Source organism: Trematomus bernacchii, unplaced genomic scaffold (assembly GCF_902827165.1).
Source record: "Trematomus bernacchii unplaced genomic scaffold, fTreBer1.1, whole genome shotgun sequence".
Taxonomy (NCBI): domain Eukaryota; kingdom Metazoa; phylum Chordata; class Actinopteri; order Perciformes; family Nototheniidae; genus Trematomus; species Trematomus bernacchii.
Window position 1 is genome coordinate 395,741 of NW_022987702.1, and position 12,552 is coordinate 408,292.

At 38.8% G+C, this 12,552-nt stretch overlaps 1 protein-coding gene across 1 annotated transcript in view; it reads right to left on the reverse strand.

Annotated features, from left to right (window-relative positions):
- LOC117490100 (titin-like) overlaps window positions 1–2,593 on the reverse strand; it is a 241,720-nt gene extending 239,127 nt beyond the window's left edge. The window contains 1 exon segment of the mRNA XM_034139686.1: window positions 2,411–2,593. The gene's annotated coding sequence lies outside the window, so the exon portion shown is untranslated.
- Window positions 2,594–12,552: the final 9,959 nt, after the last annotated feature.

Sequence of the window (12,552 nt, forward strand, 5' to 3'; positions counted from 1 at the left end):
TCGTTAGCTCTGGTTGTATTTCGTTAGCTCTGGTTGTATTTCGTTAGCTCTGGTTGTATTTCGTTAGCTCTGGTTGTATTTCGTTAGCTCTGGTTGTATTTAGTTAGCTCTGGTTGTATCTAGTAAACTCTGTATATAGTGAGTTCCTGTCACCTGTTGAACCAGCTGAACCTACATCCTGGATATCAGAGGTAGTAAAACCCTCTGAGGTGTGAACGCCCTGCAGAGACTCAAACTCTCTTCAGCTGAAATTAAACTGACTTTAGGAAGAATTAACAAAGTGCTTCATTGCAACATCCCTCTTTAGCTCTCTCCAGAATATAATCACTAATAATAATGGAGGGAAGGAAACTGGGTTGGTAGGTTATACATCTTATTAATATTGATAATAGGCATTTCTTTAATTGAGTTTTTTTAAGGATAGTTTAGAGGGTTTTTAAGGTGGAAATGCCTTAACCTGTGCAGGTAGAAACAACCTCACATGATATAATGATCTGTTAGTGAACTCAGTAATTAACCCCAACAGGTCAGGTGATGCTAAAGTTTGAGTGAGTAAATAAGTCAATTAAAAGCAGGTCAAAAAACTTGATAAAAAGGATGTTTTTAAAGAGTTTTGATGAAGGGTCTGATCCATTACGGGGATTTTAAAGGAATATTAGCGTACTTCATAACGACAGAAAGCACAAACAGTCCAGAAACAGCACGACATGTTCTCAAGTTCAACAGCAGACAACATTTAAACAGTTTTTAAGTCACACATCTGATCATCCCCATGTCTGATTGGATCCACCTCTCAGTGTAATTTGAAAAGCTGAGAAACTCAGAGTTCACAGGATGGTTACAGTTTCAGAGCACAGGATTCTTCTGCAGCCGTTAAATCTGTGAGTCCCTGAACGCCTCATCACACCGACCTGGTTATAATCTGCAGGAGTTAAATCTGTGAGTCCCTGAACGCCTCATCACACCGATCTGGTTATAATCTACAGCCATTAAATCTGTGAGTCCCTGAATGCCTCATCAGACCGACCTGGTTATAATCTGCAGCCGTTAAATCTGTGAGTCCCTGAATGCCTCATCAAACCGATCTGGTTACAGCTACATTTAATCTGATGACTCCACCGCCTGAACACATCACAGTTTATTAATACTGCGTTATTAAAAATATATCACAGGGTGAGGATTCACTCAAGTTTAAGGTCCTTTTACTTATATATTTAATGTTTGAATACTTTGTAGGTTATGAATAATATATTCTGAACTAGAAAATATGTAATTTTCTTAAATGTTGAACCAGATCAGTGTAAATAGAGTAGTTATAATTAGGATATCTAATAATACTCAGCATTGTCAGTACTTTGAATTGCCTTAAAGTACTTTCTATACGCTGTGGTACCAATACCTTTATTCTTAATACCTTTCTCTTGGTTTGAGGGTTTTACTTTTAGACTTTGTGGTTCTTCTATGTTCCTGTTTCTCTCTTAGTTTCCAAATAAATGATATGGATGTTTGCTCGTGGTTCACATAACGAGATGCACTCTCACCTCTCCTTTTGAGCTTTCCTTATGTACATTTGAACACATGGAAACATTGAATAATGTAATGCACAGATTTCATGGTAAATCTGTGTTTCTCAGTTCAAGAATGTGTTTCTAGTGAAAGATTCTCCCGAGCTGTATTCTGATCTGTTATCTATCACACAGTAACTCTGCTGGTCCACATGAAGCAAAGACCTTAAGATAATACATTAAGAAGCTCTTAATCCAGTCATTTAAATACTAAACACCATGTTTAATAAAGGCATTTACATTCTGCACAGACCGTGTCCATTGGATTCTTTTGAAAGGAGACTTTATTAGGAGAATTAAAGCAGAGAGCCGTTAAATGGAAAGACGAATAAATGACTTTATATCAACACTGCTTAAAATCTAGATCAGGAAACTCTCTAAAAATAACTTCAGACTAAATAAAAGCATCAAACTCATCACACATTTCAGTTTTCACTTAAGCGTAAAAGTAATAAATCCTAACGACAGGCCAACAGCTGTTCAAGCCCCTCCAAAATAAAAGCTTCAGTGAAGAATCCCCCCTGTCTGACACTTCCTGGGGGGGGGGGTGATCTAACACAGGACACCAAACTCTAAAAATAACACCCGCCCCCCCCCCAACCACACCTCAGTTTGATTGACAGCCAGCATGTGGCAGCAGGAGAACTGATAGCCCTGCTGCTGATTCCCTTAAAAAGCCATCAGAGGAGCCGATGCTATCAGCGGCTATTCTGGGACGTCCCGTTATAACCTTCAGCTGGAGCCCAATGGAGACCCCTGAAGTCCTCAAAGTGTCTGAAAGGGCTCCTAAATGTGTGTGAGAGGAACTCTGGAGGACTTTTAAAAAAAAAAAAAATCTCACTTACTTGTCTGCACAAGGATGCCTGGGGGGGCCCGGCGGGGGGGCTGCTCTTCAGGAAAGCAAAACTCTCTTTATCCAGAAAATGTAGTTTCACACAATCCGAATGGGAGAAAGGTTGAGCCGTGAAGACGCCCGGTTACTAAAGACAGCAGTTCTACCAGCCGAGGCGTCCAGGCTGGGAACGCTGACTCTGCTCAGGCCGGGCAGCGGGGGGCCGGGGGCTTTATAGCGCAGTGACATCACAGCGGGCGGGGCCTCCCATTGGTCAGCCTGCAGCAGGGACTCATGGGAGCACAGGGGGACGGTTTATGCAACTCATCACACAGCGTATACATAATGCCACATTTACCGTTACAAAACCAGCATTTTCATTATTTCATTGATATTTATTTATGTCCCTTGTTTACCTAGTTGGGTCTAGGGAGTCAAACTGGGATTAAAATAGTTGTATGAATATATTACAGCGTGTGTGAGTCCTCTAACAATATAATATTAATAATTGGATATTTATATACAAGTTAAGACATTTTACTTTCTCTAAACGAAGCTGAAAGAACTCGTGTACGTTAACCACTGAACCCTGACTACAGTTTTAGAACATTTTAAAGCACTTTCAAAACAAAAGATTGTCATGAAGTAACATGTAGAAAAGAGGATGTTCATTCAGAGATATTAAAGCTAAGTGTTAACCAGAGGTTTAAAGCAACTAAGTACATTTATTCAAGTATTATGTACTTTTTTGACATATTTGTACTTTACTTAAGTATTTCTTCATACTTCTACTGCACTACATGAGTACAACTTTAAAATAAATATGAAAAATAACATAAAACTGATCATTTAAGTACTGATAGCTTCAATACATTTATTAAAAAAACGTTTTTAGCACTAATTAAGATTTTAACTGAGAAAATATTAACAAAAGTATGGGAACATTAATTAATAAAACCCACATCAGTGTCCCTAATATGCTGAGTGAACTATTGTCGAGGTTTGATGGATAAAAACATTTTAAAGACAGAAAACTGAAGATAAATACTGTATATGTACCGTTTCCGTTATACAGGTGGACCTAACCTCATTGAAAGACTTTTAAAATATTAATTATATTTGAATGGAGAAAGAGATTGCTTACAGTATCATTGAGTCCACAGACAGAGGGTCAATAGAGGGCTCTCGGTGTAAAACACGACATAAATGGCATTAATAACATTTTTTAGCTTAGCATTGATCAGTCTGTTATCATGTATTAACTACCTCTGAAATGTCAAGATTGACCAATCAGAATCGAGTATTCAACTACGTGTAAATAAGTAACTTTAATGTAAATGTATAATGATAGTTTTCAAACGTTTTTCTTAATAAAAGACAAGACGTTTTACTTTATCTAAATGAAGCTAAAAAAACATGTGTACTTTAACCACTAATCCCTGACTACAGTTTTAGTAGCAGCAACGGTCATTATTTAGCTTAGCATCGGTCTGTTATCAAGTATTAACACAATCTGAAATGTCCAAATTAACCAATCAGAATTGTGTATTAAACTAAACCGTGTAATAACTATCTTTAATGAATAAATCGTCTTACCTGTCAGTTTGTAGGTCTGATAATCAGCCGTTGTTTTCCGAGCTAACTCCATCTGTTAGCTCAGGATTCACTACCTCCAACTTTATATAAAACAGGGGGTTAAAATGTGTTTTAATCCTCCCGTAAAGTTCTTCTGTCGGCCCGGAGGATGAAGCCCTTTCCAACATCCAGCCTGCTCACCTGACAGAAAGCTGTAGGATCCGGAACATATCCTCACATGTAGAATATAATGTTTGATTCTTCCCAAACTTGTCCCCATCGACAGCTCCGTGAAAAATATATATATTTAGAGATTAAACTCTTCATCCATTACAACTGTTACTTTATCCATTAGCTGCTTTACCTGTTGATCCCTTTCAGGTTCAGCCATCTACCCATCACTCTGAGAGCTCGTGAAGTTAGAAAATAACATTGACGGATCAATAAGTCAAACACAAAGCGATCTGAAAACACGAACGGTGTCTCCTCACCTCCACAGTAAGGTAGACAAGGAGCTAGGGACCGTCTGCAAAGTGCAACCCCGAAACATGAGGAAACACACATTAAATCCCAGGTGTTACTGCCGTGTTTGTGTCTCAGGTGTTCCCAAAGAGGAGCTGCAGCCCCACCTCTGTGTGAGACTGTTAACTAGTTTTAACTACTACAATATTTAGGTACTTGAACTTCTACTCCTCTACAGTTCAGAGGTAAATGGTGTACTTTTCCTCCACTACATGTATTTAATACCTTTAGTTACTCTACAGATCTGGATGAATGATGTGAAATATAATCAAGTGTTAAATCAGACTTTAGTTCCACCTGGAGTAAATTCACAAGCTACCCTGCAGTATACAAAGTCATTCAAACTAGCTGCACCTTTAACAGCTTCTTTTTTTTCACAATATGTTTATTGGTATTTTCTTATTGAACAACAAAGTACATCACAAACACATACACACATACACGCATACACACACCCTCACATTGCACCAGTATTAAAAGCATAGGCCTACCTGTACAAATAAAATAAATAAAACAGAAATCATTTCACAGTTTCTTTTCAGAGGCAGTCCACATTCCCGTCCCTCACAATGTGCATACGGCTCCCAGAGCTGAACAAAGCCCTTAGCGATGTAAGTCAGTCTTTCTAGACCAACACTTCCAGAAAGTTCCTTCAACCAAATCCGAAGCGATAGCCCTCCTGGCTTGAAGAAGGCCAAAATCCAGAAGCTTGGTTTGTTTTGAAGTCTGTTTGAAGTCCTTTGGAAATATTCCAAGTACACAAAGTTTGACGTTCAAAGGGACATTAATGTTAAACATCTCTGACAGACACCTAATAACATCCTTCCAGAAGATTTGAATTTGTGGACATTCCCAAAGACAATGAAATCAAGTTCCTTTCTCATCCAAACACTTAGAGCAGACATCTGGAATATTGTCAGACATATGATGAAGTTTGACAGGAGTTATGTACATTCTCATTAACCATTTATACTGAAGTCATTTGAACCTAGTATTTATTGTCTGACTTTGTGCTTGTAGGCAAGCAGCATTCTTCCTCATCAATATCCTCTTTTATATCCGTTTTCCATGCACTTCATTTATTTAATGCTGATTCAGTGTCAAATGCAACCATCATGTTGTAGAATTTAGATACTAGGCCCTTTCCTTACAAATGTGCAAGTGTTATTTCCTCAAGTTTCGATAAAGGTGGTACAGACATTATCTGTTTATGTTTTGATGACATGTAACTTTTTAACTGTAAATATTTAAAAAAGAGCTTTTAGGGATTTGATCATAGGTGCTCATTGCCCCAAACAGGAGTACATTGAGACAGCGTAGGTGTGTCGCCTACGTGTTTGTGTGCAGCATACCAAACTGAGATCGTGTTCTTAAGAAAAGGGTTTTTTGTACGTTTCTTCAATGTCTTAATATCTGAAGAGTAAAGATACTTTTGTGATGTCAGATCTGGATATGGAGTTGATGTCTGCTCTATGTTTACCCAAGTCGGGGGTGTTGTACAAAAAGAATATGAAGCTGAGTTTAGTTGGGCAGCCATATAATACCATTTAAGATTAGGGAATTGAAGACCCCCCCTCTCATAAGGTAGGTATAATAGTTTAAGACGGAGTCTGGCTTTTCTGCTGTTCCAGATGAATTGACTAAATAATTTGTTAAGCTTTTCGTAGAACATATTTGGTAGTGGCAATGGAAGCGTTGGAAAATAATATAAAAATGGAGGTAGGATGGTGATTTTTATGATATTTATTCATCCGATCATAGATATAGGCAAGTTGGACCAGCGGCTTAGTTTTTCAGTCACTCCATCTACCAGGGGATCATAATCAGCTGAAACTATGTCTCTGAGTGATTTTAACACCCAAATATCTGAAACCGTCAGTTGTTGTCATAAATGGAGTATCTACTCTGGGACTGTGTCTCTCTTTGTCATTCAGAAACATCAACACTGATTTAGAGTTATTCATTTTGTATCCAGAAAATTCACCAAATTCCTTTATTACGCTCATTAAATTGGGAATACTATGTTTTATATTTATCAAGAAAAATATTATATCATCTGCGTATAAAGAAATGCGATGTTCTATCCCCCCAAGAGTAATGCCTGATCATTCTGTATGTGCTCTAACGGCCATAGCTAAAGGTTCGATTGCTAATGTAAATAGCAGTGGAGACCCTGTCGGGTAGATCTCTCTAAATGAAAGGGGGCCGAGATAGTGTTGTTAGTTAGGATCTCAACGGTTGGGTTTGTGTATAGCAGCTGAATCCATTTCAGAAGGGTTTCACCAAACCCGAATCTTGGAAGTACTTCAAAAAGATAAATCCATTCCATCCTATCAAATGCTTGACACGCATCCACTGAAAGCATTGCTGTGTCCTTCGCGTTATGTTTCTCATGTAGTATATTTAAAACTCTTCTGATGTTGTGAAATCCCCCTCGTTGATCATTGAGGGAGATATTTATCCAATCGTCCAGAAAGAGCTTTGCAAAGTATTTTTGTATCACATCCCATGAAGCTAATTGGTCTGTAAGATGAGCATTCTGCTGGTGGCTTGTTTCATAGCTAATCTCAATGAATCTGGGAGCGTTCCTTTGACAAAAGATTCTTCAAACATATCGAGAAGCGGCTTTACAAGTTGTTTTTTAAATGTTTTATAAAACTCTATGGGAAACCCGTCCTGTTGATATTCCCTATAGCTTCACAAAGGTCGGCTATTGTCAATGGACTATCTAGTTTTGCTTTTCATCATCTGACAGAGTATGAAACTGTAGCCTATCAAGGACATTGCTCTGAGCTTCCCTGTTTTCTGTGTATTCTGATTTGTATACTGATTTATAAAAGTCTCTAAAATGATTATTTATCTCTTTTGGGTCTACAGTTAAGTTTCCAGATACTGATTTTATACCATTCATTATTCTTTCTGCTTGCATTTTCTTTACTCTCCTGGCCAGTAGTCTACCCGCTTGTTCCCCTCGATCGTAGCACGTTTGTTTAGTCCAGGCTTTTTGCCACTCTGTCACTTGTTAACTTCTCGTAACTCTCATGACGGATAGATCACGTCATTGTTCAGGGTCATTGTGACAGTACATTTCAGTCTCTGCTTTCTTCATTTTGTTTCCTAATGTTTGTAATTCTTGATTATGCTGCTTAGTTTTAGAATTTGTAAAACTGATCATTTCTCCTCTTATATAAGCTTTACATGCTTCCCATCTAATGCTGGCTGAAGTTTCATCTGTATTTAGTCCAAAATAATTGTCAATGCAACTTTCCACAAATGTAACAAAGTCTTGAAGTAGATAAACGTGTAACCTCCATCTTGCGTGACGTTCAAACCTAAAGCCTAAATTGATCTCCATAAACTCTGTTGCGTGGTCACTTATTACAATACTACTGTAACCACAACTTTTGACCTTGGACCGAAGCTCCACAGAAATAAAAAAATAACCAATGCGTGAATGAGTTTGATATGAGCTTGAATAGAAGATGCCCTCGTCTCCGGGTTCAAGTTCCTCCAAACTTCACTTAACCTTATATCCTTCATATATCTAATCAGTGTTTTCCTTGTTTGCACATGAGTCATATCAACCTGTACAATTCAAGTCTCCTCCTATAATATAAAGTCCCTCCAAAGCAGACAGAGTTATGAGGGGTTATCCTCATTCGGGCCACGGACACTTATACAATTAATTTATTGTGACAAAATATTGCCTTGGACAATAATATACCTTCCTTGTGGGTCTTGGATAGTTTTTATAAGTTGAAATGGTATCGATTTGTGTACAAGGATAGCCACACCTCGTGCATAAGTACTATGGGAAGCATCAAATACTTGGCCTGGCCACCTTTTGCTCAAATAGTGAATATCTGCAGCGAGTAAATGTGTCTCCTCTAGGCGAGGCAAGGCAAAGCAATTCATTTGTATAGCACAATTCATACAGTGATGCAATTCAAAGTGCTTTACAGGATCAAACAGATAAAACACAATACATCTTTACGATGGTCAGTGAGAAGAAATACAAAAACACACAAAATAATTAAAAGAAAGAAAACCATGTTTAACAGTTCGAAAATTAGAACATTTAAATTTGAAAAGCCATGTTAAAAATAAATGTTTTTAGACCTGATTTAAATTATTCTAAAGTGCATTCTCAGATGTTCTGGGAGTTTGTTCCATGCATTAGGAGCATACATGCTGAAGGCTGCTTCCCCACGCTTTGATCTCACAAAGGGAACAGTGAGCCGGCCTGAAGACCTGAGGGGTCTGCTGGGTTCCTACCGCTGAAGGAGGTCCTTGATATATTTGGGTCCTAGCCCGTTTAGTGCTTTATATGTGTGCAATAACATCTTAAAATCAATTCTCTCACTTACTGGAAGCCAATGCAGCGATCTCAGCACTGGAGTGATGTGGTCTGTTTTCTTTGTCCGGGTTAAGACTCTGGCAGCAGCATTTTGAATTAGTTGGAGTTTACGGAGTGATTTCTTTGTGAGGCCTGTGAAGATGCTGTTGCAGTAGTCGAGCTTGCTAAAGACAAATGCATGGACAAGTTTTTCAAGGTCTTGCTTGGACATAAGGTCTTTAATACGCGAGATATTTTTTAGATGGTAGCAGGCTGATCTGTTGATTGCCCTGATGTGGCTGTTAAAGTTGAGGTCAGAGTCTAAAATTATACCTAAGTTTCTTGCTTGACTTTTCGGTTCGAGTAATAGTGATTCCAGGGCAGTGACTTTAACTCTCTCTTCTTTGGTTCCAAAAACAATTACTTCGGTTTTTTTTGTGTTGAGCTGTAAGAAATTACGGCACATCCAGTCATGTATTTGTTTTAGACATGTGATCAATAAATCAGTAGGACCGTATTCATCTATGGAAAGTGATATGTAGATTTGGGTGTCATCCGCGTAATTATGATATGAAATGTTGTTATTTCTAATTATTTGAGCAAGTGGCAGCATTTACAAATTGAATAGAAGAGGCCCGAGGATCGACCCCTGGGGAACTCCACATGTCATTTTGGTTCTGTCCGATGTACAGCTACCAATTGAAACAAAATACTCTCGGTTTTCAACATAGGATTTAAACCATTTTAGGACAGTGCCAGACAGACCCACACATTTCTCTAGTCTTTCTATTAAAATATTGTGATCTACGGTGTCAAACGCCGCACTGAGGTCCAATAGAACTAAAACTGTGGATTTCCCACAGTCGGGATAGTCGTGTTCTCGACACGACTATCCCGACTGTCTCTAGAAAGACTATTTTAGATTTAAGATATTTGACCCTGTTTAAAACTTGCTTCAATTTAGCCAATTTTCTCATTCCCCGGACGTTCCAGCTTGTAACTTTAATATCCAAACTACTGCCCTGACTTGCTCTCTCCATAGACATTCATCTCAGCATTATAAAGTAACGAAACTGTAAATAATTTTACAAAATGATTAATATGGTGCAAGTGACCCCCCTCCTCCCCCCAAACGAAACACATACACACGCACACACGAACACACCCCAGAACAGGCACACCCTCAACCCTCGCATTTCCCCAACTGAAATGCATACCCTACCCCTGGTGTAGAAACATTGAGGAACGTTGATCCACAATATGCGAGGAGCAACCAGTCAGTGTAACTCGACCCAAGCTCACAAAACAAAACAAAAAATCGGTGCTCAACAACCACACATTTAAACCTTGTCAAGTAATATATCCCTTCCGGACATAACACAATACCATCTAAACATATTAAAACAATATCTGCTGGTCTAATGAAACATAGAAAAGACATATGAACACAATGCCATCCTTATTATATAGGTCTACTCTCGAACAGAATCATATTTCAATGGGCTTTCTCTTAAGAAGGAGAGAGAGAGGAATAAAAGAAACCTCCATATACACACGCGTATAAAGTCAATGTAAATGTTTGCAACTGTAACTCAACTCACAATGCCTGATATCTTCCGATGCAATCTCAAGCTCATTGTGGCCGTGTGATTCCCACACAACACACACCAGAGGCTATTGTTGGATGCTTTTGTAGAACTTTTCGACTTCTTGTGGCGTTGTGAAGAGATTAATCTTGCCGTTGTGTAGCACTCTGAGTTTGCAGGGGTTGTGTTGGAATCCATGGAAGGCGTTGATGTCAACAAACAACTTTGTAACGTGTTAAATCCCCATCGGACCCGGACCGTTTCTGCAGATAAAACCTGCGTGAATGATATCTTGCCCCCGTCATATGTAATGTCTCGACGTCTTGATTCACGGTAGACAAACTCCTTCTCCTGAAACTTTAAGAAGCGGACGATGACCGCTCTGTGTTGGTTGGGTTTCCCCGACGCTAGCGTGCGATGAACCCGCTCCAGAGTGAGAGCCCTGTCAGGTGTCAGCTCCAGCCATCGTGTCAGCATGTCGTTAACGAAGTTGAGGAGTGTTTGTTGGCCCTCGGCTCCTTCTCGTATACCAAACAGCCGTAGATTCTTTCTTCTGCCCCGGTTCTCCAGGTCGTCTGTCTTTGACTCAAGGTAAGCGATACGTTTGTTAACGGAGTCAAGTGCGGCCTCCGTTTTTTCAAGCGTCTTCTCTGCGTGGTGTATGCGGCCTTCGGCCTCGTTAATACGGGTTGAATTGGAAGAAACATCCCGTTTTCATTCTGTTACTTTACTCTCCAATTCAGCCATTGAGGTTGCCACGACAGTCAGACGTGTGTCGATGTTGTGCAACTTTGTTCCGAAGTCCGCCCGTAGTGATTTCAACTCGCTCAAAACGTCAGCTATGTCAGCCATGTTGCTATCTTCTGAGTCGCTCCGTGGACTTGGCGGGGCTGTTTTAATCGACCGACTTCGTCCTTGAGTGAAAATATCGCAAGCCTTGGTCGCAGGAGGGTTTGACATATCAAAGCTGATATTGTGTTAAAATATTTTGCCGTGTAGTGAGGGATTTTGTATAAAAAAAATGTGTGCTGCCATCTTGGTCTCGTCCTCATGACTCCCCTCCTTTACCAGCTTTGAGAACACTTTCATGATCAATCATTATAAAACATATCATATATATTATTCTGAAATGGACCAATCTGCACAACGACTACTTTTACTGTCGCTACTTTAACTATATTTTGATGAGAATACTTTTATACTTTCACTTGAGGAACATTTTGAATGCAGGACTTTTACTGAAACAGAGTATTCCTACACTCTGGTACTTCTACTTTTACTCAAGTACAAGACCTGAGTACTTCTACTTTTACTCAAGTACAAGATCTGAGTACTTCTACTTTTACTCAAGTACAAGACCTGAGTACTTCTACTTTTACTCAAGTACAAGATCTGAGTACTTCTACTTTTACTCAAGTACAAGATCTGAGTACTTCTACTTTTACTCAAGTACAAGATCTGAGTACTTCTACTTTAACTCAAGTACAAGACCTGAGTACTTCTACTTTTACTCAAGTACAAGATCTGAGTACTTCTACTTTTACTCAAGTACAAGACCTGAGTACTTCTACTTTGACTCAAGTACAAGATCTGAGTACTTCTACTTTTACTCAAGTACAAGATCTGAGTACTTCTACTTTTACATTACACATTTTTGAACTTTCAAAATAAAAACTCTCGCAAACTGGAAATGTTTTCAAATCCTTGTAGCTACTGTTCAATGTTCACACGTTCACCTGATTAAGTTATGAGATAAAACGTTATTTGCTGTTAAAACCTGTTGAATGATTAAATAAATAACAACAAGACTGATTTATGTTTTTATTTTCAAGAAACACATCCTGTGAGAAACCAAGAGATGAAATCAACTGAACCAGAACGAGATGTGAACCACATGCTGTTTGACTTCCCTTCCCTTTCACATATGATGGAGTTCACATGAAGACATTCTGACAGCTTACTTTAGAATGGAGAGAAACTGAATGGAAATATCATTTATCACACCAACTCTGTATTCCTCAGTTCAAGATGAAACCAGCTGAATCTTTTCAAATGACCAATTATAATCATTTTAAACATGTGCACATAATTATAGACCAAAGCTAAGGCATTTTAATTTATTTGAGTCATTAAGGA